This window comes from Nyctibius grandis, chromosome Z (assembly GCF_013368605.1).
Source record: "Nyctibius grandis isolate bNycGra1 chromosome Z, bNycGra1.pri, whole genome shotgun sequence".
Classification (NCBI taxonomy): Eukaryota; Metazoa; Chordata; class Aves; order Nyctibiiformes; family Nyctibiidae; genus Nyctibius; species Nyctibius grandis.
Window position 1 is genome coordinate 29,850,264 of NC_090695.1, and position 23,780 is coordinate 29,874,043.

The following is a 23,780-nucleotide window of genomic DNA, read 5'->3' on the forward strand; positions in this document are numbered from 1 at the left end:
CCTCCTCCGCGGCACCTGCGGCTGCCGCGGCGCTCCCGCACACCGGCTCGGCCCGGCCCGGCCCGGCCCGGCCCGGCCCGGCCCAGCTCGGCGCAGCACGGTACGGTACGGTACGGTGAGTGGCGCTGCGGCGAGGCGACGCGGTGCCGTGGTGCTGTGCCGTGGGCAGAGCCCCCCCCCCCCCTCCCAGCCTTCGTTCCGCGGGGCGGGGGACTGTGCGACCCCGCTGGTAGCCGCTGCACACGGGCCCTCGGAGGCGGAGGCGTCCGCGGGCTGGGGACGGCGGTGATTTTGTGTCCCTTGCTTCCCCAAAACGCCGGTGCCGCCGTCCGCGCCCCGCCGCGGGGAGGGGGCGTCGCGGGGCCCCCCATCCTGGGCGGCACGGCAAGGCGTGCCGAAATCCGCCTGGCGGGAGGGTTTTCTCTACAGAAGCGTTTCTTCCATTCAGTGCCCCCCGCCCCGCGCGCACACGCTTGCGTGCCTGTGGGTTTTCTCCTCCCTCCGTAGCAGAACTTGACTTGAAACGAAGCAGGCGCAGCTCTTGAGGAAGAAAATCACTACTTCTGCGTTCTCTGATCAGGGATCGTAGTTAATTAGTAATTGCACAAAATGATATGCCAAAGTCGTAAATTACAAGCTTAACCTTTTATTTGAAGGAGGAGAATTGGTAGTTTTATTCCACATTTGTAGCATTTCAAACATCCAATTATGTATTGGTGAAATAAAGAAAGAAAAGAAGGGTTGGTAAAATGTAAATTTGGTTTTGCTCACGGCAGTCTTAGCATTTGCAGTTGAGGTTTAATGATCCTCTGCTTTTTTTCATTTATTTTCACAGACTTGCTATTTTATGGTAATATTGTGTGCTGTGCTATTAATATTGTAGTGGAGACATAAACCTCAGCAAGCTGTTTCATGCAAAAAATTATAAAAAAGCTGGTTGCTGGTTTGTTCCTTGGAAATGAAGTATTGAATTATTAGCCTACTATTTTAAATCTTTTTCAGTGATGTGGATGATTCCTCCAATGAAGCAAGTACTTTGAGACTCTGTATTTCCTAAATGTCATAACATATTTCTTTATATGTTACTTGCAGAGTGAAGCCCTTTTTGACTCGCATCCAGTTGTATCATGACTGCACTAAAGACAGATCATACCACTGCATGAATAACTTTGGAGGTGGATTGTCTCTTGCAGTTCAAGTAACAAACAAGTGTCCAGGTTGTCCAACTCGGCAAATAGTAGCTGTATGAGAAACTTGTTAAAGAAGTCAAGATTTGATTTCATGTAACTGAAATACATCTGAGAATTATATTTCTGACGTGTGTAAATGTGAAGAGGGCAGTTCCTAGTGTTTGCCTCCCTACAGCTCCTCTACCTCATGGCCTCAGGGGCTGCGGGAGAAAGACTCTGCTTTCCCAGCCTGCCCTGGTGTGTGGCATTACAGCATTGTTCTTGCCAACATATGCTGCTTCAAGCAAGAAAAATCTGTTGTGTACAAGGGGGTTGACCAGGGTCTTCAGGAAAATGGCTTAGTAGTTCACTGAAAACATCGTTCTCCTTGCAGATCTTCAGCATGACATATTACCTTCAATTGGGTGCTCACTGTTGCATGGTCTGCTGTGCTTTGGGCTGAACAGCATTTTTACAAATGTCCTGTTATCATTGCAGAAATATTTTATAAGCCATACACTGAGTGCAGCAATACACAAGACTCCAGTCATGCAGAAATATGGGGCTGGACATAACTTAGCGTATGCCGGTAGTTGATGGTCTTCCTTGTTTGTCTATGGAAGATAGAGATTTACTGGACGGAGCACAAGTAGCATTTTTCCCCTGCATTATTGCTGCTCTGTAAGCACCTGCACCTGGCTTTGTGATGGGGAAGCAACTTTCTATCTTGGATCTGCCTAGCTCTTTGCACACCTGAGGGTTTGGACTCCAAAGAAGAACTTGCTGTAAAATAATTTTTGGTGTTTCAACTAAGTTAAAATGCATGAGTAAGTAAGTGCATGAGCCTGATCATCCGCAGGCTCTGGTGGAATCTCCAGAAAAGGATCTCAGGCAGAAAAGGTCTTTTCCTTTCTTAGCACCATCCTTACAGGAACTCTGTTTAAGAAAAGGACAATTAGCCTGCCAGCCCCTACAAGGAGATGTGTGAGATCCAGGGGAACCAGGAGCCATCTGCACTGAGGTTTCATGCCTTTGGGGCAGCCATAGTCTTGCAAAGGCTTACTTCATGTGGGAACACGAAGGTATCTGAGGGGGATCTGCAGTGTGTGTAATGAATTGTAGTGTCACTTTGTTCATGCGCACAAGGATACAAGCCAGAATAGATATATTCAGGAGAACTGGAATAACATGGTGGGTTTCTGTTGGAAATATGCGTGCTTAGGAGAATGGCAGCCCTACTATGCTAGTGATAACGTAGGAGCAAAGTGCCCAGGAGGGTGCTGAGTTTTGTAAGGAATGTGAGCTGGCTTTTGTAACTGCAAGTCCTTTCGTCATAGTCTGGGAAATGCATTAACACTTGCTTTGTTTCCATGTGTGACCCTCAGTCTCCTTTGGTTTTTGCCATGTCTGTGTGAGTTGAACTTCTTAATCTGCTGGGAAGTCAGGAAGCTGCAGACAGAAGGTGGATGAGAAAGTGGGCAACCTCAGGGAGCACAGAGAGGGAGTGTGAAGGGAAAGCTGGCATTGCCACCTCAGTTATGCATGTTTCCCTAGTCAAGAACTGTCTCAAAGGGTGCTCTGCTCCTGTACTGCTCTCAGAACAGGTTTAGGTTCATCTTCTGTTATTATTTGCTTTACTATATATTTGTAGTTATGTTATTAAAAATGCACTATAAATATATACAATGTGCAGAGTACAGGGCTAATGTTTCCAAAACCACTTAGACATTATGCAGGAGTAGTTTCTAACTCACCAGACTGGCTGAGACACCAGAGAAAAGCATTCCTAAACCATGTTTCTAACAGTGGCTTCTTCTGTCATACTGAGCAGACACTCTGATTCAGTGGAGTTTCACCGGATATGAAGGTTTGTTGCAGATTTCTCATTTGTGATAATAGGACATGCCATCTTCGTGGGGATATTCTACGGAACAATCTGTGTGTGCGCAAAGAACTGTAAAACGTGAAGTGGTGTATGGTATTCAATATTATGCGTGATAGTTTTATTACTGCTAATTGTTTTTAGAGAAGTCTCCAAGTCTCCATCCTGTTTTCTGACCCATAACTGATGAAGATGCTGGAATGTCCAGTGGTGTTCCCTTGAAAAAAAGCTGGAAAAGATTGCCAAGAAGCTAAGTGAACCAATTAGGCATTGCCTTTGCCTTAAAGAGTGACCCAAGTAACAAAAAATGGCATCGTATTACCTTCCATTTTGGGAATTGTGGTGGATATTGGGGTCCCAGAGACTTTCCAACATCAATTCACCTAATAACGCATTTGGATTTATAATAGGTTTGGATCCTTTGGGATAATTAATTTACCCTGTTGGTTGTAGAGTGTAAAGTCGACTTACAAGAGAAAATAGAGAACAGAAAGGACCTTCTGGAGTACACGTAATATGCATTCAGTGTGTTTTTGTGTTCCTTTCTCTTTTCACCTTACAGACCCTATAGCCTCCATTTCTAAATGAGTTCCTGAAGCACTGGGATTACTAATTCACCCTCGGGTTTTAAATCAACGGGATTTTTGCCTCCAGTTCCGCTGGTGAAGGACATGAAGTGAGGATATGTCTGCAGTATGCAACCTAATCTCATGTAGAAAAAGCAGCAGCTACGTATCATGGGATAGCATCTTGCCTTAGGATCACTTGCAAAAGTATTTTCTTCATTGTGTGCTGCCATCAAAGGCATTAACTGCTCGTAAGATTGTGACATGCCTGAACTGACAGTAATCGAAGGAGGTGTATTCATGGCTGTATTTTGGAAGTGCAGAGCCAGGATCTGTATTACTGACTGCAAAGGAGTTGTATAGAGCATGAGAGAGAGACACAATACATCCTTTGGGAATAATCTAAAACAGGTATGTGCATGAATCCTTCTGATCCATGAGATTGCATGGCTGTATCTAAGGGACAAATTGGTTTTGGTTTTTTTTTTACAAGGCTTCTCTGCAAACTATGTGAAGGTTTATACTATTGTTAAAAAGTGCTACTGAGGTCTATGTTCTGTGTTTTTGTCTGCAGCTTTAGGGAAAAAAAGGAGAACAAAAATCAAACAAACAACTTTGCACTAGTAAAGCACCTTTCCTGTGTTGTTCTCAGGATACCTAACAAACAGTAAATTAAGACTCACAAAAAAGTCCTCCTTACCCTTCCCGTCATCATCATCTGAGTTGTAAAAATGAGGCAGAACTGATGCCTCACTGGTGATTTTAATACAAATTTTTATGATTTTTTTTATCCTTAGTGGTACAGGAAACATGGATAGTTCATCTCTGAAGGAGATTAGAAAATACTTGTCTGCATTGGATACAATTCTTGACCTGTCAACAGCAACTGGAGTTTGGTGCTGGTTTCTGTGAGGAAGGGATTTCGTCCTCTGTGCTAGAAATTAGTCAATTTTCTTTGTGTAGTCACTAATGGGTATCCTCTGTTTATGAGGATCTAGCATGTGTGGTATGAGCACAAACACATTTAATTTAGTGTTACAGTATTGGAAGACATCACAATAGTTAAAGTCATGTTAGGATCAGAACCTGGAAGTACTTAATTTGTTTTCAAAACGCAAATCCATGTTTCATTGGTGGTCCTGTGCTGTGCATGCAGTGCATAAACTTGCAAATGAGAGAACTGTAAGTCATGCATTGGAACCAAAACTTCCACTATACTTTTTTTTCAGTAATACCTGATAAAACTTTAAGTTGTGGTGGAAAAGAACTTCCATTTCTGTCAGATGTTGGACAGAATGTGCCTTCAAAATAGAGCCTTGCCCATTTTGCAGCTGTGTGGCTACTTCCACTTTTTTATGTTTATCTTTAGAAACGAGGTACTCTTTAGAATATCATACCCTCATGTGACATCAATTCTATATGCTTACTAATAAACCAAATATAAATTGATCTTGCTGATACTGCAAGATTTATTTTCAGTATACATAGGCTGGAGTATATTCTGATGAGTTTTTCCTGTGAGATTTACATCTGTGAATGCAAATATTTATTAAAATTCCTCCAGAAGTACAAGTTTGTAAAGTTTTCCAGTGGAAAAAGAGGAATTTGAAAGTTTGTTTGCTTTTTTTTTTAATGTACACTCATGATTGTGTGTATGTTCGCCTTTGTGGAAGTACACATGCATATTGAGAAATCTGACATTTGTGTTCCAAAAACTCTGTGTATTAAGAGGAGGAGGATATTGGTGTTTATTTTTGCAAAGGATGAAAAATGGCAGTGTGTATGTTAAGGAATATGATTAATTAAATGAGTTAAAACTTCAGATTGTGGTGGTGTGCCTGTAGACCATAGAAAATAGGATGGAGAACAAAAAAAAATGTTACTGGAATCTTGGAGTGGGCCATAATGTTCTTGCATGCTAGCAAGGGAAGTCTTTAATCAGATATTGAAATTATGAGGGTGTCACTGCAGATGTGTGAAAAGAAATATTGCTATCCCTTCGCATGAACATGTGAGCAGATGATCTGGAACATTTTGGGAGTGTTCAGATTTGGAGGATTATGTGGAAACAGAATACAGTGTGTTACCCTGAATATAGAAATTTCTGAACATGTTCTTGATTTGCAAAAAAGGTAACAAATGTGGCAGAAAAGTGTACCTCTGTAGAAGTGTAAGCAGCAGAGAACCATGCTGCATGAGTTCTGGGCAGAGAGGCTGTGGTGCTTGGTGGTCAAGAAAAAAATAAACTAAGGACATGGCGAGAGAGCTGCCCTGGGCTTATCGGCTATTTGGAGTAACAGTGGGTTGCATTTTCCATGTCCCATAGTTGCTGCAAAAATGATCTGTTGTCACACTCTGCATTGCCGACTCATATTTTAAATGCAAGTTTCATTTTTCATCCCTAAGGGTGTTGTAGACTCTTGCCATTTTCATTAACTAGCCCTTTCTCTTCCCCATATGTTTGAGTTTCACAGTCTTTTTTTTTGATACTGTCATTTGGGAGGAGGTGCAATATTCGACAGGCAAATGGTCAAGCTCTTCTCTGGTGCAGGTGGTATTTTGCAAGAAGTGGTAGACAGATTTACAAACTGAGGAAATGCAGTATAACAGCACTTCCTTTAAATTTTAAATTACATTGAAAGTGATCAGTACTGACGTCTTTGCATTTATATGCAAGATAATGTTGTTCTGCATGCTGAAATATTGTTAAATTTTGCTTACAAGGAAATTGCTTCAGTGAAATGAAATGATACCATGAAATAACAGTTTCTGTATCTGTTTCAAGAATATAATATAAATGTGTCTGTCTATAGCAATATATAGACTCTAACAGTCATTCTGCTGATTGAAAGTCAGCTTTCTTAGGCCTGGGCCATCTTAGGACATACCTGCATAGGATAGATATGTTTGTTTCTTGCAACGTCAATTTTTTCCTTGTTACAACTGTTTTCAAAAGGAAAAGTATCTTCTCATAATAATGAACAGAACACTGAAAGGGAAGGCTAAGTCTAGTCCAGTCTCGTGCTGTGGAAAGCTAAGTCATAAGTAAACCATAAATTGATAATGCATCATGTTGCAGCCATTTAGATGGTTGGTTGGTTGTGGACGGTTTTTTGATTATTTTCTTTTTCTTTTTCTTCTCACAATGACATCTACCGTAAACCTTATCAAGAGTACCCTGATGTCTTTTTCATGGGATACCTAGTTATCTTCTAATTTCTGCACAGATTTTATTTCTGTTCATTTTATTTCTGAGACTGACGTTCACTTTCAGTGACTGTGCCTGACATTCTTCCCTGTCCTCTCTCAGCCTCCTTTTTTCCAGGCATAGCTAGCCAAACTCTTTTGGGCACTTCACTGGTGATAGACCATCCCTCTAACCATTGTGCTTGGGATCATCAGCCCCTGTCCCAGCTTGAATCCACTTTTCCTTGACTGAACAGAAAGGCAGGTGGTGCTCCAGGGTGCAAAGAGCTCCACAGGATGTCTCATCCCAGCCTCCTATACTGACATTAAGCTGACATTAATACTTTCCTTGCTAGAAGTACCTTGACTGACATCCTGCGTGCCCTTTTTCCAGCTGCATCAGATGGTGTCATGGTCTCTCTTGTAAGTATCCACCTACCCTAATTATTTAACTTGAGGTGCAAGATTACCGGTATAATCAAAGGGGAGAGATGGACATTTCTATATGGCCACAGACATTTAGGCAATTTCTGTTATTTAGTTCAATATGTCAGTTGTCCGTTAAGTGTGCTGTCCAGCTTCATGTCCTTAATTTTGTTAACTCCTTCCTAATTTCTGTGGCTAGATTGTTGGTGATAATACTAAATAAGATTGGTGATTATATTAAATAAGATTGGTCCATGGCTGATCGCAGATGAACTCTCTTAGTAACCTCCTTTATCCTAATGTTTTCTTTTCGACGTTACTCCTCATGTTCCCTTTAAGGTATCTGTTACCCATCTGGCAACTTTTGTAGAAACTGCCAGCATTCGCTGCATAACTAATAGTGTCCTGTGCTGGACTCAGTCAGATGCGTTACTGAGTCCCCTGTGGACTTGGTTTAGATAGTTTGTAGAAAAATTCAGCTGACTTATGGAAAGAAGGACTCAAGTTAGTTGGGCACAATCTAATTCTGGTAAATCCACATTGTATTCTGTCCCATTTTCCAAGCACATTAAAGTTTATGGTGTCTTCTCTTCTGTATTTGTCCTAAAACTCTGGACATTATTGAGGTCAGACTAGAGGTCTGACTGTCTGAGCAGTTTGAGAAACTTCTCCCCTTTTCTTCCTTAAATACAAACAATGTTCATTCTGTTCTCCTGTAGCATGTGTCCTAGGATAGAGACTGTCTACTCCACTGCAAGATCTTTGGAGTTTCACCTCTGTTTCATTTTGATAATTCTTGTTCTGTATCCTTTTTTTCCCTTTAACCATCCTACCCTTGACTGTATAGTCATTGCTTCTGTTGAAAAGTGAATCAAGTATTAATTTATAGAGTTATACTTAGAGGATCTTTAATCTTAGTATCATATGCAATACATATGCAATGCACTTTCTTTTTTCTTTATTAATACATTTGATGAGCATTTGAAGGAATTCCAGACTCTTCCATAGAACTCTCAAGTTCTCTGAATTTTTAAAAATTTGATCTTTTACAATAGAGAACTTACTTGTGTGTATAATTTCATTTGATTTAAAGTGAGTCGGCCCATGATCATTCAGATTAGATCTTAGCAAATCTGATGTGGAAAACTTAATGGAAGACAAACTTAAAACTCAACTGCAGCAGTATGGATTCATTGGCTACTTGGTGAAGATACACCCATCACTCGTGTCTGGAAGTAGCTAGAACCAACACCTATCAGTAGTATTTGTTCTCAGTGTATGGGAAGCTCAAGTCTTCTCTAATAATACACTGTCCTGATACATCTTTCTCCCTTGTGACACTGTAGAGCTCTGCCTGTCTGTCACCATATCTGGTGGCCCATAGCAAACTCCAACTCTATCCCAGTAGAGTGCTCCTTTTCCAGACTGATTTTGATCTCTCTTTTTTCTGAAGTCTATCACATAATTAGTATGCAAAACTACTACACTGTCATAACTGTTATTTCATTTTACCTGAATGCTTTAAAATACACGCAAGTACCTTTTCAAAGCTGTGTTTTTGGCATGATTGCTATTCTATCATGTCTCTCTTATTCCTTGGAGATACTTTCTATCATGATCTCTGTGGTTAGCATTTGTCATTTCAGTGCCAATACAGCATAGCATCTCCTGATACAAGAAGATAAATCTTATTGCATATAATGAGTGATTCCTTAGGCTTTTCAACTGCAGCTGCCTTGTCTGTTTTTTCTTAAGAATATCGCTGTTAAGATACTGAACAGCAGCTCAGGAGATCTAGGTTCAGTTTATGGCTTGTCTTTGTCAAAATTTTTCAAATGTTCTTGTGCGGCTCGGTTTTTCTATGCCTCTTTGCCCGGTAAAATGGAGATTAAAATGTTCTTCTGTGTCAGAAGGCATTTCCAAGGAGTATACTTATTAATGACTGGCAAGTGGTTGAGTAATTTAGTGGTAAATACTGTGGAAACAAAGGCAGTCTATGGCCTGCAGTACATCCTCAAGTGACTGGATGGTTGAATCTTCAGAACAGCAGTTAAGAGATTGTCAGATTTTTTTTAAAATGAAAGTTTAGGAAAATTTTAAAATACACCAACAATTTCGTACAATAAACTCTATCCACGCCTCTTCTAATACTTATTATTATTGGAGCGTTTGGCCTTTTTTCAGGGAAGTATGCTCCATTATTTAAATTTTAAATTTATATTGATTTATGTAAAAGGGAATCACTGTTACCTAGAGTAAAGGTTTTGTTAATAGTTTCTATTATGAGATCCTGTTTTCAGACTGATATTGTTATTTATTAATTTAACAAGGATTGCTTGCTCTTGTGTTTCTTAGCGCGTGGTTGAAGAAAAACGCAATATTTTGAACATGCTGAGAATACTCAGAGCTTTGCTCCTACGCTTCAAAGTTTAGGATGTGTGATTTGCCATTTGAAAATGAGGTTGCCTGTGCCTTTTGAATCCATCTTTCACTGTCACATAAAACACACCCACCTTTTCCCAGGTGATACTATTAAAATAATGAGACTCTGGTTCATACAGCTGTGATTTTGCTACATATGGAATGGCGAATGCAATGAAGTCACCATAATGTAAAAATTATTTTAAAAATAGACAAGATACAAAGCTAGTAATGGATGATGATAGAAAAGTAAGACATACTGCAGAAAAAGACACTGAAGGAACTGTATTAAATGGAGGACTCGGGAGATTTACAGTTACAGACTATAAATAGTTGCAGAGATAATAGTATAAATGAAAGAAGGGAATTACCCACATTCTCAGAAGAAGGAAAGACAAAGTGCAATGGCCTGAAGCTGAAACAGGAAAATCTCAAGTCATTAAGAAAGTGTTTCTTACAATGAGAGTAACAGGGAGGTGAGAGGGCAGTGCAGTGTCACTGCAGAGTGGCTAACGAGTCCATGGGCACTCCTGCAAAGCGGAGCTGGACAGATCAGGTGACGTAGATGAGCTTTTGCAGCTGCTAGTCATTTCAAAAGCTTACAAAAGTCAGTCTGTTTCTCTACATCATTTTCATAAAATCCCACATCCTTGTACAGCTGCCAGTCACATTCTTCCAGTGGGATATCATACTGAAATTCGTCTTTTTAGCCAGGATTGTGAGACCCTGGGGCTTCAGTGAGATGAGGGTCAATCTTGTTGCATTTTCCATTGAAATTGTGTTTTCTGCTCTGGTTTTCCCAGCATGTCCTGACTCTCTCTGACTGCTGTTTACTCAGCCCTTTGTGAGCAGGTTCTCATTATCATCTTTATTGTCGTGTTCACGTGCACTGCTTATCTTACGTGTAAACTTCACTGGTGCTGGTGGCAAGTTGCCAAAGGACCCACTTCAGTTAAGAAAGAGATGAAGTAAAAAGTATGTTGTGTGCTGATATTTCAGCTATAGGCAGTGGTTGAAGCTGGCATGCAAAAAAAGGTCCCATATGACCCTATGCTGTTTTCTCTTCCTATGTGTATCACTCCATTTGTTGCTATGTTAGTGACACCATCTTTTTCTGACTAATTCCAGCAGATGTGTACAGCTATGGGCTTTATCTAGGCTTTACTTGGGTTATTCAGAGAAAAAAAAATGAGGGTCGTGGCCTACTTGCATTTGGCTTGGATATGGCAGAAGCCCTTGTGGTGTTATAACATTCCAGGGAAAAACTCAAAAAAAACCACATAGGAAAATTCCGGTATCCTTTGTTCTCTCATGTTAGGAATTAGAAAAGTGTAACAGCTTTTCTAGGTCCTCATTAGTGCAAATAACCGAGAGCAACCACCCCTATTTTGTCTCTGGTGTTTTTGCTAGGTAGTCGTTCCTGCGACGGAAAAAAGCCAGGAAATGCATGTTTCAATGTGTGCGAGTTCCCAGGGTCTTGCATGTCATGCACTGGTCTTCATGCTGTCCATGGGTGTCACCAAGAGAATGGTACTTGATAGTTTGCCCTCATTTTTGTGGTTGGTGCACTGCTCTGAACGAGTAACAAGCAGTGGGACTTCTTACTTTTAACCTGAAAGTTAGCTCAGAGATGGTGTAAGACTCCAAATAAGCAGCCCCATTGAAAAACTACAACCTGGGAACATGACTGTTTAATTACAAAGTGTGAATGTCACCAGCTTTGGTGCTGCATGCTGCTCTACAGCTGGAGCTGAAAGGCCCATCTGCAGGGTTAAGGTCAGAGCAAGATTCAGCCCTTTGTCAGCAGGCTGTTAGTGGCTGTGGGATCTGTTTCTTATTTATTTTGCAGGGAGAGAGTTCTTTGGTACCTACTGACATGCTGTGTTCCACAGATATCAGTAATTCAAGCTTTGCAACAGTTCTGTGAAAGAACTCCGTGCAGATGAGCCTGAGGGACAGCCACAGGACTGGTTCAGCAGGAAGGCAATTGCCATGTTAAGCTGTCCTGGTTGTTTACCCACTTCTTGCTGCCTTACTGTGGCATGAGTCCCTAGCACTGTTTTATTTGTTTCCACTTCTGAATGCAATTATTGCCTTAGAAGGTGGTTTTGGATGAGTGATGCCCAGGAGCTGTGCATCTGAAGGAGAAAGAGAAAGCCTTGAGGCTAAAAAGAAATGGGCTTTAGTGTAAGCACACAATCTTCCTAGGCACCCTGAGGCTGGTCAAACTGGACCATCTCTGCGTTTCACAGACACCCTGCACCCTGGGCAGTGAAGGGAAGAGTGGTGAATTTCTCCTATGCCAAATGGAATGACACTTTCTGACTGAGCTCCTATGTAAGCTTTGGCTGGATCCAAGTTTCAGCCTTTTTAAGGAAATGTCTATATGAGTATTTTCTATGCAGTTTCTGGTGTGCTTTTCCCCATTAGTTCAATTTGAATCCAGATTCTTCAATAAAGTCAATATTTTTATACATCGGTGCCTAATGTCATGGTCCAGATTCTATATTCAGACCTTAAGTAGAAGCACCTTGCTGCTCAGTCGGAAAGTTAAGGAGTTTATGTGTCTAACTGCAGGCCTCTGATTCAGTAAATGTATTTGTTTTTTGCTTTCCACCCCTGCATAACTATGAGCAGTAACAGTTCTCAGAGCAGCATCTTGCCAAAGGCATGCCTGGCAGCTGCCTGGGTATAGCTTGCTGCTGTTGTTCTGCTTTTAGTATGGATGTAGATGAAGCAACAGACTTTCTTCCCAGGCTTCAATTTTGGCCAAGGATATTATATTATTTAGCCTTACATTAGCAGCTGGGAAAATACTTATATGGTCACTTTGCTAATTAGTTTCACTCTTATTTTTGAAGAGTTTACTAATATTTCAGTCCATTACTTTAACAAAAAGCATTTATAATGTCAATGAATTGAAACATTCTGTCGGTGTTGCGAACATATGTTAGTGAGTAACTATATATCTGCCTGTGTAGGGGAAGTATATAAGTGTGTGTGTTGTATACTATGGAGGCGGATCATCCCAAGCAAAAAGAAAACTTCAAAAAAGAAATATTTGTGATGGTACAGTGTAGCTGCTCCTTAGAAACCTAAAGTATAATGATGTAAATGGGCAGAGAATTGTCTTACCACTATGACAGAGTTAACTCTTATTATTTGTTATTATTTTAGAGCTGTTTTCATTGTTATTATTATTAATCACTAATACTGATGATAGTTGTAAATAAAATCATAACGTCTTCATGTAATTTTTTTATGGGTTCCAGTGGACTCTTATCAGACTTGAGGGTGAGCAAAGACTGATGTTAGCATTTGCCGTTTTAAGTTGGCATCTGGCTAAGTGCAGCTGGAGGTAAGTAGTTTAAGGCAGACCTACAGAAATACTGGGCTAGAAGGGCCCCTCCAGAGTCATCTGATCCAGCTCCTGCCTCTAGGGAAGGCTTAGATGTTCCTATGTAGCTGTTGACAGATGTTTGTCTAATGGGCTTTTGAAGCCCTCCAACAATGGAGACTCCAGGCCTTTTTCTGCAGCAGCAAGACATTGTTGACTCTTCAGTTTGTTGTCTACAGTTATCCCCTGGTATTTGAGATGCATTAAGCTTTATTGGGAGGAAGTTAACAGTATGCTAAGGATGCTACATTTGTCTTATAATTTGGACAAGAACAAGAGGCTGTGGGTGTATCTTTGCAAATTTAAATTATATAGTTTTATTCTTGGTTAAATAAGCCAGATGCTTGCAGCGTGCTTATCTAATGTATGAAGAAATTTTCAAGGACACTTAGCAGAGGTGAGAACTTCAGTTACAGCTGAAGGCAGAAGCAGTCCTAGGATTATGAACAAATTCACCTTATGAACTGATCCGAAAGGAATTAGGCAAAAAGTCACACCAGAATTCAAAGGATCTGAGCCCAGTGAATAAAATGCCCAGTGTACACATTGCTGACTGGGCTCCTTGCACATAAAACTCACGGCACAGGCAGGTGATGAAATGTACCCTCTGCTAGCCAGAGGGCAGGAGGCAGAGCGGGATGGCAGCCAGCAGCTTGCTCCCTTTCCCATGTGCTCAGGCGGTGAGGCCCATCTCCATGCTTGCCCCACTCCAGCCTCTGATCCTGCCACAGGGGAACAAGCCGGAGCTCCCAGGCTCCTGCTCGTGCCCTGTGTCTGTTTCCAAGTGAGAGGTTTCCATGAAATGATAATGTTGCACTTGCGGATTACAGAGCAATAACAAAGTGAAATGACAGCTACTGCTGTCCTAGGGACCTCTGCAAGCTCTAGATGATTATTTTCAAGTGGTTGATCCATGTGATAGCAGATATAGTCCTGTACAGCAGTTCCCCACTGCAGTGGGTCACAGGACAGAGAGTTGGCACAGTATATGAACATCTCTCTTCCTTCTCAGTCCCACCATTTCCAGGTAGTATCTCCAGCAAGTTCACGTGGGAAGGCAAGATTTCTGTCATTGAAACGTGAGCATCCCAAACTGTGTACACAGGGGCAATGATGTGGTAGTACTGCATTCACAGCTGAATTCACTTCGGCATAAAAGTCTCCCCTGTTCTCTTTTCCAGTGGTGAGCCTCACTTCTCCAATTTGAAAGGCCAGACTGAGTAGGTTTTTACAGTTTTCCTCACCAGAAAGATGCCTGAGATTGTTGTCTTCAGTGTTCATGTGAGAAGGAAATACTTATCTGAGTGCTTGCTGTTTTGAAGTTTATTGTTTCTTTACACTCACATTTATTACGGTGGCTTGACATAAAGGTATAGCATTCTCCTTCCACCTAAGTTCCCTGATTTGAATTGTTATCAGCAGCAGAATTGCACAGAAAGGTACATGGTAGGAGAATAATAGCTCCATTATGACCTACTAACATTGTAATCTAATTTGAGTTTAAAAAAAGACCTACATATTAACAACCAGCACAGTAGGATAGCTGAATGTGTTTTTATAGCACAGAAACAGTGATCTGTGACAGTTTTTAAAGGAATTTGTGTTTCAATATTATTTAGATTGCCGTTTCTAATGGGTACGGCATTTCAGTTGAATTAATGTTTCTCACCTGTACTGCTTAGCCAAGCTTTGTTTTATTTTGACTTTTTTTGTTGTTATTTAAATGTAAAAAAGTTTGAAAAGCATGCAATGTTGAAAACAGCTTGTTAATTATGAAATAGTTCCCCACTCTTGTTTCTTGGAACACTGAAGACGCAGAAGAGCCTTGATTTACTCATAATGGCCTAGATTAAGGATAATGGTGTAACTGCAGTGATCAGTCATGGCCTATATCACAATCTGAGCAGCTCACAGTCTCTAATGTTTTTCCCATCAGGGCAGCAATGGGAAGTGGGATGTTCTATTACCTCAGCTATACAGGCTGAATGATCTCAAGGCACAAGAGATTAAACAACCTTCCCGATGTCATGGAAGGACCTTTGTGACAGAGCAGAGTTTGGGTAGCAGCAGTCAAGATCCTTTCTCTCTGAATGATACAGCTAAACCCTATAAAGAGCTGGTGCACATTTCCATATGGACCAGATTAGCTGTACTGCATATTAAAAACATGGCCACAAGCTAGTTTTTGCTAATGCAGTATGCCACACTGGTATAACCAAAGTTACATTAGCATGAATTTCTTACCATCAAATGCAGTAAAACTGTGCAAATCTTGCAAGAACAATAAAGGTGGCTTATGTGTACGTTTAGGCCCAGCTCCTCTCCTCCTTGGAGGTGATGGGAATGCCTCCATTTATATAGTGGGCTCTTCATTGTTCTCAGATTTCACTCTGTTCCTGTTGAAGACATCTCCTATGGCATATTTAAGTGAGTTAGGGTATAGGTACCCAGGAGGAGTTTAAAGGATCAAGTTTAGGTTGCTTGTTTAACTCCCACTACAAGCACTTATGTTCCTGAGTCACATAGGCAGTTTGAAAACACTCCTTGCTCTTTCTAATGAAAATCTGAATACTGGTCCTTGAGACAGATCTCAGTTATATAAACAGTGTGGCAGCTGATACTTGTTTCCGTTCCCAGAGGGGGAAAATACTGATTTTTTCTTTTTTTGCTATTGGATTTTGCGTAACTGAGCTTTTTCCTTTACTGTAGGCAAACTGCATTCAGCCATTAACTTCAGTTGCTTAATTAAATAATTTGGAAGTTTCTAATGTCATTGTGCCAGTTGATGCTTAAATACATTTTTTGTGCCACTAGAGTTTTTCCAGATGTTTAAAGACACATGAATACTTGTACCTTTTAATACAGTTTTGCTTTCACAGTGTCCAGCTTATGAATCACATTTCCTAAGTCAATTTTAAATAAGGCTCTGTGAATACTGAGAAGATTGCAAGATATGTAATGACAAATAATATAGGCAATTTCAGAAAGAAGCAACTGCTCGCGACCAAGTATGTATGAAATTAAATAGGTCCTATCATCGCATATTAAAGCTGGCCTCTCAACATTAGGTAGATGTTACACAGTAAAGGCATGGAATTATTTCATAACTTAGAAAAGTCTTTGAATTTCTTTTTGAGGTATTACATGTGTTAGTTGTACACACTTCTCAAAGGAAAATTCAACATTCATCTAGCATGCAGGTATTTGCCACACACACCTAAGTTGTCAGAATACCTGCCTAACATACGTGCTGTGGCTATACCTCACTTGAAATACTGCATTTCGATTTCTACCTGACTTACACAATAGTGGGCCTAATTCTCCCTCCCCCTCCTGTGCTGATTTTTAGATTTCTCTTTCCTGCTATAAGTACTCTCTAGCATCTAATAACAGCTGTCATTTTCTGCTCTGCACTTTGTATAATCTATTAATCTTATGTATAGACAGAGCATGGTCATGCTTTTCAATTTGTTTTTCTACACTTACTTTATTTTCTGTTTGCATAACTTTGCATGGTTTCAGAGATACCGAGCATTAGGGCATCCAGCTTTGTCAATAGTCTTAGAGGGGAGAAAAAAAGAGGAGGAGAGAGAGTGAAACAGTGCAGTTAAGTTCCAACTGTATATATAAAACAAAGCAAGTAATAAAAATACTTGCTTTTGTGCCAATGGTGGTGTGGTAAATAATTGCAGCAGTCCAGCTGAAGTATCCAGTAGGAACTGGGTAAAACCAATAATGGCCAAGTTAGAAAATATATTAGCCTTTATTTGTGCTCAACTGTGATTAAAGTAATGTGAACTAAAAACTTGTTAACTATGCTATGTGGTCAAAATATTTACAGGTTTATTGATGTCTTAAAAAGACAACTTCCATAGTGCATAGGTTTCTTGAACAAGACATATGGCCAAACTTTAGCTTTGTGTGACATGGCAGTTACAGAACAGGAAGACATGTGCTGGTGTCCCATATGCCTTGCAAAACCAAGGTGATGACAGGAATATTCCTCAAACCATATGGAAATCGGTGGTTCCTGCAACAAGGGGCAGCCAAATCAGTCGTAGGATTTATTAGTAATGAACAATGCCAGAATATGACTGGATAGCTTGTATATAATGCAAAAGGTTTCCATTGGCTCAGAAGGGAAGGTTAAGTGAAATACAGTGCATATACATTGAAATCTGGAATAGAGGCTTTGCAGATATTCAGATCTTCTGGAGAGAAGCTGTAGCCTTCAGTCTGATGATACTGTGAATATGTCTACATGGTTGGTTGCACTCATGCATGAATTCCCTTTGCATATGCATTCAGCTGCCTGGACACAAGCCAAGTCCAGTTCAAAAGCATGTTTCTGAAGCCCAGCCCAGATCACTCTGCCTCTGAGCATGGCTTATTAGCTCAGGCACAGTGTCACCCTAACAAGGTCACAAGGGTTTTCAGTTTGGAGCTGGCTGGAGGCCCATTAGATTGGTGTGCAGGCAAAGGGAGCTCCTATCTACTTGTCGTAGCTGGTTTATGTGCATCCCATTAGAGCTTACCAGGGTCCCAGGATGGGATAAGCATCTATTGTAACACTGAGGTTAAAAAAAGGGAACAGCATGCTCTGGAGTTCTTTTAAACAAAATTGTTTTAATCAAGCAAGCTTGTAAATTACTTGTGGACTGGGTCATTCAAAGAGTTTTAAAGGCCATGAAAAGGGAGGTTAAAGGCTTTTACTTAAAAGCACATTAACATACACTTAAGATACTGCTATGCCATACTTGTCCAGTGTAGGGCTTGCAGACACACCTGCAGGACAGTTTTACCCACTTGCAGCTCTCCAGCTGCTTAATCAGCTGCAGTCCAGGCTGCTCTGAAAGGTATAGTACCATGCCTGCCATCATGCTTGGCCACTCATCCCCAAGGCTTCCCACTGCAAGTATGAGTTTTGTGCAGCCACATGGAGAGCTGGGCTGGTGGACCAACCTGGCTAAAACCCAGTCATTTCACTGTTGCTAGCTTTCAGCTGAGCAGTTTCCTGGATCCTGCTCGCTGCGTGGCCACATGAGTGATGGTACTGGCATGAGAGGGCAAGTGGCTGTGGGCAAGGAGAAGGGGGCGAGACCACTTCTTTCAGTGCAGCACTGATTTTCACTGTGCTGTCTCTACAACCATCCCTGCACACTTGCCTACCACCCTTTGAGTATGCCTGTATGGCTCAGCATCAAATTATTAAGCCCCTCCTGAGACACTTATTAAGCCCCTCCTGAGACACATCATAGCTCAGATGTTGTGGGCACTGCTTCTGAGTCCCAGTCTGGCTCACACTGGATCCAGGCATTGATTTGTAACAAATAGGAGTAACTGAAATCTAAGCCTAAGTACCTCCGCAATTTAACTTGACAATATCTCTGTGATACTTTTTTCTAACATATATACTTAATTTTATGAAACAGACGTATTTTTTTTGCCTCATATTACTTTTCATGTGCTGAAGTCCTGAAAGCTGTATTAGGCCCATCATAGAAACTGAACCTCGAGTAACATGGTATCAGAGAGTGAAGTCTTTTGAATGGAAATGACCTTGATATTTCCCAGATGTGTTAGCAGGAAAGGTTTTATTCTCAGATCACCTTAAAAAAAATAAAAAAGTGGTGTGTATCAAAGAATCGACTTTTAACATATGACATTGCAGAAGAGGATGGAAGACTGACTAATAGGAAGCAGCTCCACATTTTCCAGCTTTCATGCTTCATCAGTGCCTTTTCTGATAGCCTTAAACTTTGATGAATACTGATTGGTGGAAGTCAAAGACGATGAAGTATAAAATAATTTGATTTTGTTTTGAGGGATGGTCTGTCAAAACCAGGCACAGCCTTAATGACAAACTGTGATTATGGTATCTTAGTAGCTAGGAAAAAAAGTCTGTTCTCCAATGCAGGATAATCTGCTAAACACGCTATGACAGGCATTTTAGGCACAATGTATTCTTACTTTCACAGTTACTACTGTGAAATAGAATTTAGTTCTTTAGTAAGAGGTATCCCTTGAGGAGTAGAAGGTGAAGCAAGACTAGAATTCACATGGTTTTAAGTTACACATTTTTCTATAAATAGAGTGCCTATTAAAATGAAAAAATAGAGCACCTATTAAATGTGCCATGGATTTCAGTGGGAAGAGAAGTGGGTCATAGGTCTGCATAGAAACACAAAAAAAAAATGAAATTTTATGCATGGCAGTGCCAGCACAATGCCCCAGATTCTCCATCAGGTTTTGTACTGTTCTTTTTCCACATAGATTTGATTTCCTGCAGTGACTCTTGCTCTAATAGTGTTCATATTTGTAATATGTTTCAACAAAAAGGTATGATTAGCCTTGTGTTCTGGATATTGGCTTGTCTCTCTGGGCAACTTTTTCAGCTCTTACTGTTTATGTCTTGCCCACAAGCATAGCAGTTGCATAGTAACCAACCCTCACTGACAAGGTTACCTTCTATCACTGCAGCATAGTAAAGGTGGCAAAAGATATATTTAAGTCTTGTCAAATTACATTTACAGCTTTTACATTATCAACATCCTTTATGTTGCCAGCACAGTGTTGAAGGGCCATGGAGAGATGGAGGACTCATGCGTGCACCTGCATCGGTGGAGGAGGAACAGGATTAGCAGCTGACCACAGTAACTAATATATTGAATAAACGAAAAGCCAGATGTTAGGCTGACACACATCAAATCGAGGCAACATCTATCCAGCAGTGAGCCAGGCTTCCAGCATTTTCCATGTGCTACACTCTGGCAGAGGCATCTTTTATAAAGCAAAACTCAGTGCCCAGTTCTGCACAGAATCCAGTTTTGCTGCTCACTTAGGTGACTTTTTATCATAACATCTGGATCAATAAATCATCAATAAATATTTTGTGTTGCAACCAGAAGCACAGGTTCTGTTTCTTGTACATACAGCCTACAAACAAAATAAAATGGATTAAGGGCTTAAACAATGACATATTCTCCACTACCTAAGAATGTTCAATTTTGTTTAAGACTATTGGAGCTATGAAAGCCTATTATGAAACCTGAAAATATTCTAGTTTCTATAGAATTTTTAAAATTTACACAGTTCTGGTGATCACATTACAGGTGTGACTGCTGTGGCAGCTTGGTAGAAAAGGGCTATTTATAATTAAACTAATACATTCCTAAAATTTTAGATTATCAAAAGATCTCACAGAAAAATCATATCTGAATTAGTACCCAGGATATAATATTGTGAACATAAAAATGTGAGTGGCATTAAAAGGTAGTGTTACCTTGGAAATATAAGACCATATGGCTTGGTATTCCTGATCAGATTATTGATTCCAGTCACCATTAGCAGTTATAATCAATATTTTAGTTTTAAAAGGCAGCTGCTGTTGTCTGCATCTAACCAATCATGCAACAGGAGTACATCACAGAGCAAATTTCTTCCATGAGTGATTGATCCATTTATGCCAATAAATGAGATTTTATTATCCTTATCTTGCTTGGGTGAACAATTTGAATTTTTCAATTTTCTTTTATCTCTTCTGAATAGCAGAGACATGCTGACTGAAACACATCGGTAGGAGAAAAATAAGTTACATGTAAACCAACCTATCTTGAGTGCTGTTGTTTAGTATCTAGATATGAATAGAAACACCTTCTGACAAATGTGTGAGGCCTATTTCGGTTATATCTAATGCCACTGAAGACTTTTCATCAATATGTGAAATCTTCCATCCATCTCCTGAGCATTAGGCTGTATTGAACAGAGGAGTCAAGAGGTTAACATAACACTGTCCCTCTCCCCAACCCTTGTAAGCACACATGAACATGAGAATATAAAATATTTTCTCATTTAAATTTTTAAGTTCACAATTCTCTGGTGTTTCCTTTGCTGCAGTCAATTTCCTAGTGATTTTTAATGGCTCAGAAGCTGTGGGTATTTTGCAAAGTTCATCTATAGGCCAGTTGTACCATGCATTCCAGTTGGTTTCTCTAACCACAGAAATGTAGTAGACTAGAAAAAAAATGTGCAAAAGTAATGATGGAAATAAGGGAATGGAAACTCTCCTTTGTGTTTGAAGATGCAATATGCTACCTGCTTGGCAGTGTGTAGCCTGCTATTTGATAGCTTAATTAAACACTGAAATTCTTCCATCATCTCCTACACCCCATATTTAAATTCTCTGTGATTTTTAATTTTGCTAAGTTCTGACAGGCTGAATTTTGCAGACTTCACTGCAATGTAGGTTGTCCCTTTGCCCACAGAGATTGTGGTCTCACTGCACTCTGTCAGTGAAGAACCTTCTGCCTGCTCTCGCAGAGTCCGGGGCTGGCGTGACTCCTCTGCTAGATGCAAAGTGGTGACAATCTCCAAAAAACCCATGTGTTTCAGAGGAGGGAAAAGTGTTTGCCCTCCTGGTCCAGGATCCCATCAAAAGCCACAAAGAAGCTTCCCACAATCCCATTTGTCATCAACTTCTCTGTTGTACTGTAGGATCTAGGATATGTTCTTGTGGCAGTCATATAATTTCTATTGATCTAGCAACATTATCCATGTGTATTGCCCCTTCAGTAGCTGATAACTTGGTGTACCGTTGTACTGGGTCTGGCTGGGATGGAGCTGCATTTTTCTCTGCCACAGTCCATATAGTGCTGGGCTTTGCATTTGTGGCTAGGCAGGGTTGGTAACACACCAGTGATAACACTCCAGTGTTTTGGCTATTGCTGAGCAGTGCTTGCAGAGTGTTAAGGCTTTCTCTCCAAACAACCTTTTCACCTGGAAAGCCAGTATGTTGGGGGTGGGCAAGAGGTTGGGAGGGGACCCAGCCAGGACAGCTGACCCAAACTGACCAAAGGGACATTCCATACCATGTGACATCATGCTTAGCAATAAAAGCTGAGGGAAAAGAGGAGGATGCAGAGACATTCCTTGTTATGGCATCTGTCTTCCCAAGCAATCACTATGGGTGCTGAGGTCCTGCTTTCAAGGAAGTGGCTGGACATCTGCCTGCTGATGGGAAGTAGTGAGTAAGTTCCTCTTCTTGCTTTGCTTGCATGCACAGCTTTTGCTTTTCTTGTTAAATTGTCTTTATCTCAACCCAGGAGCTTTTCCATCTTACTTTTGCCCTCTCTCGTGTTGAGGAGAGGGATTGAGAGAGCAACTGGGTGAGTGTCTGGCAGCCAACCAAAGTCAAGCCACCACAATTTTCTTACATAATACAGTATTTTAAGATGGGAGTAATCTGACCAATCTCAATGAACATATTCGGCACACTGAGTTGTACAAAGTTCAGCTCATCCTCCTGATATAGGTACTCGGGCATTAGGGTAGCTTTTGTTCACTCAGATAATCAGTACAGTACTATGATTATCTCAATGTAAAGCCCATCTGCGTAGAATGCATTTACAAAGAAATGCTACTTTTTCAATAGATGGTGATCTATGGTTTGCAAAAGAAAAGATTAAGGATTTGACATACATTTAAGACAGTATTATTATTCAGGCTTTCCATTTTTCTCTTCCACAGGTCATGTCTTCACAGTGACCCGAAGCTGTTAACACCCTCCTGATAATCAGGAGGGTTGCTCACTCCACTACCAGGGGATGAGATTATGTCAATACGAAACTCAGCTTCAGACTGTATTTCCTGCAAGGGATTAGAAGTAGGGAACTGTGAAAGTCCACATGAGAAGGGTATGGGGAACCATACAGAAGGAGAAATTAATTTGAGGTAAGAAGAGTTTCTCTCATTTGTTGCAGGGAGGACAATGCGTGAGAAAGCAATGTAAAATTTTGGTGGATGTTATGAATAAATGCAATTCTCCAGACAGCCCTTTCTTGAATGGTACAGTCCTGATTCACTCAACCATATAAAATTATAATTAGTCATGTCCCAAGCTCAGCACAGACTTGCTGAGTAGGCTGTTTATATAAGATCCCTGTAGCAGACTTGGAAGTCATGGCATAGGAAATGAATGCTAGTATAAAAAAATCAAACAGTTTCTCCCATAAGAAGCTGTAGCACAGCTAAATTCTGGAGGCCAAACCAGCTGTATGTAGATGCAAGAGACATATGCTATTTCAAGCTAGAACTTGGATAATTCTGCAGGTGAGTATGGCATCAGTGCACCCTGTACAAAAGCTAGTGCATTGACAGAAGATGCAGCATGAAATCCTAGCCTCACAGAAATGAGTGGAAGCCTTGCCATGCATTTGACAGGATCATAACTTTATTAATCACTATGGCTAGCAGAAGCTGGTGGAGCAAGAGAGTGCGATCACTTTGAGATCAGCCTACACACACACTCAACCAACTTTTGCAGGGTGCCACAAACAGTGATGTGATTTTTGTAAAAAAGACAGCAAGCAACCTCCTGCCTTACGATGAACAGGTGGTAAGATTTTGTAGCTCAATGTTTGTGAGTCTCCAAACTGGAGCATGAAAATTTTGTCTGTAAAAAGCACATTTTGGAGCTTTTTCCCAGAGTCTGGTAAGTATCAGAGCTGGATATTTAGCTGGAAACAGGCTTCTTGCTTAGAAGCCTTCTTTGAAGTTTCTTGAGGAAATTTGTGTTACGGACATTTTAAAACTAAAGCCTTCAGGCAAGCAGCTTAACTTTTTTCTGACTGAATGGGTAATTCAAACATGCAAAGCCATGCTCCTGTCTAGTCACAAATCTTCCTGTTTTGCTTTTATAGAGCACTTTACACTGGGAACCGTGTACAGGAGTACAA

General features: G+C 40.7%; 1 long non-coding RNA gene across 4 annotated transcripts; it reads left to right on the plus strand.

The window, feature by feature from the left end:
* Positions 1-12: 12 nt before the first annotated feature.
* LOC137676193 (uncharacterized) lies at positions 13-20,339 on the plus strand. Of its 4 annotated transcripts, none has more exons than XR_011050058.1 (4): positions 13-100; positions 1,093-1,954; positions 3,614-4,028; positions 19,614-20,339. It is a non-coding gene; the product is annotated as an uncharacterized lncRNA (long non-coding RNA). The 4 variants fall into 4 exon arrangements; XR_011050061.1 differs by having other exon boundaries at positions 1,093-1,427; positions 19,614-20,337; XR_011050060.1 differs by having other exon boundaries at positions 1,093-1,217; positions 19,614-20,335.
* Positions 20,340-23,780: the final 3,441 nt, after the last annotated feature.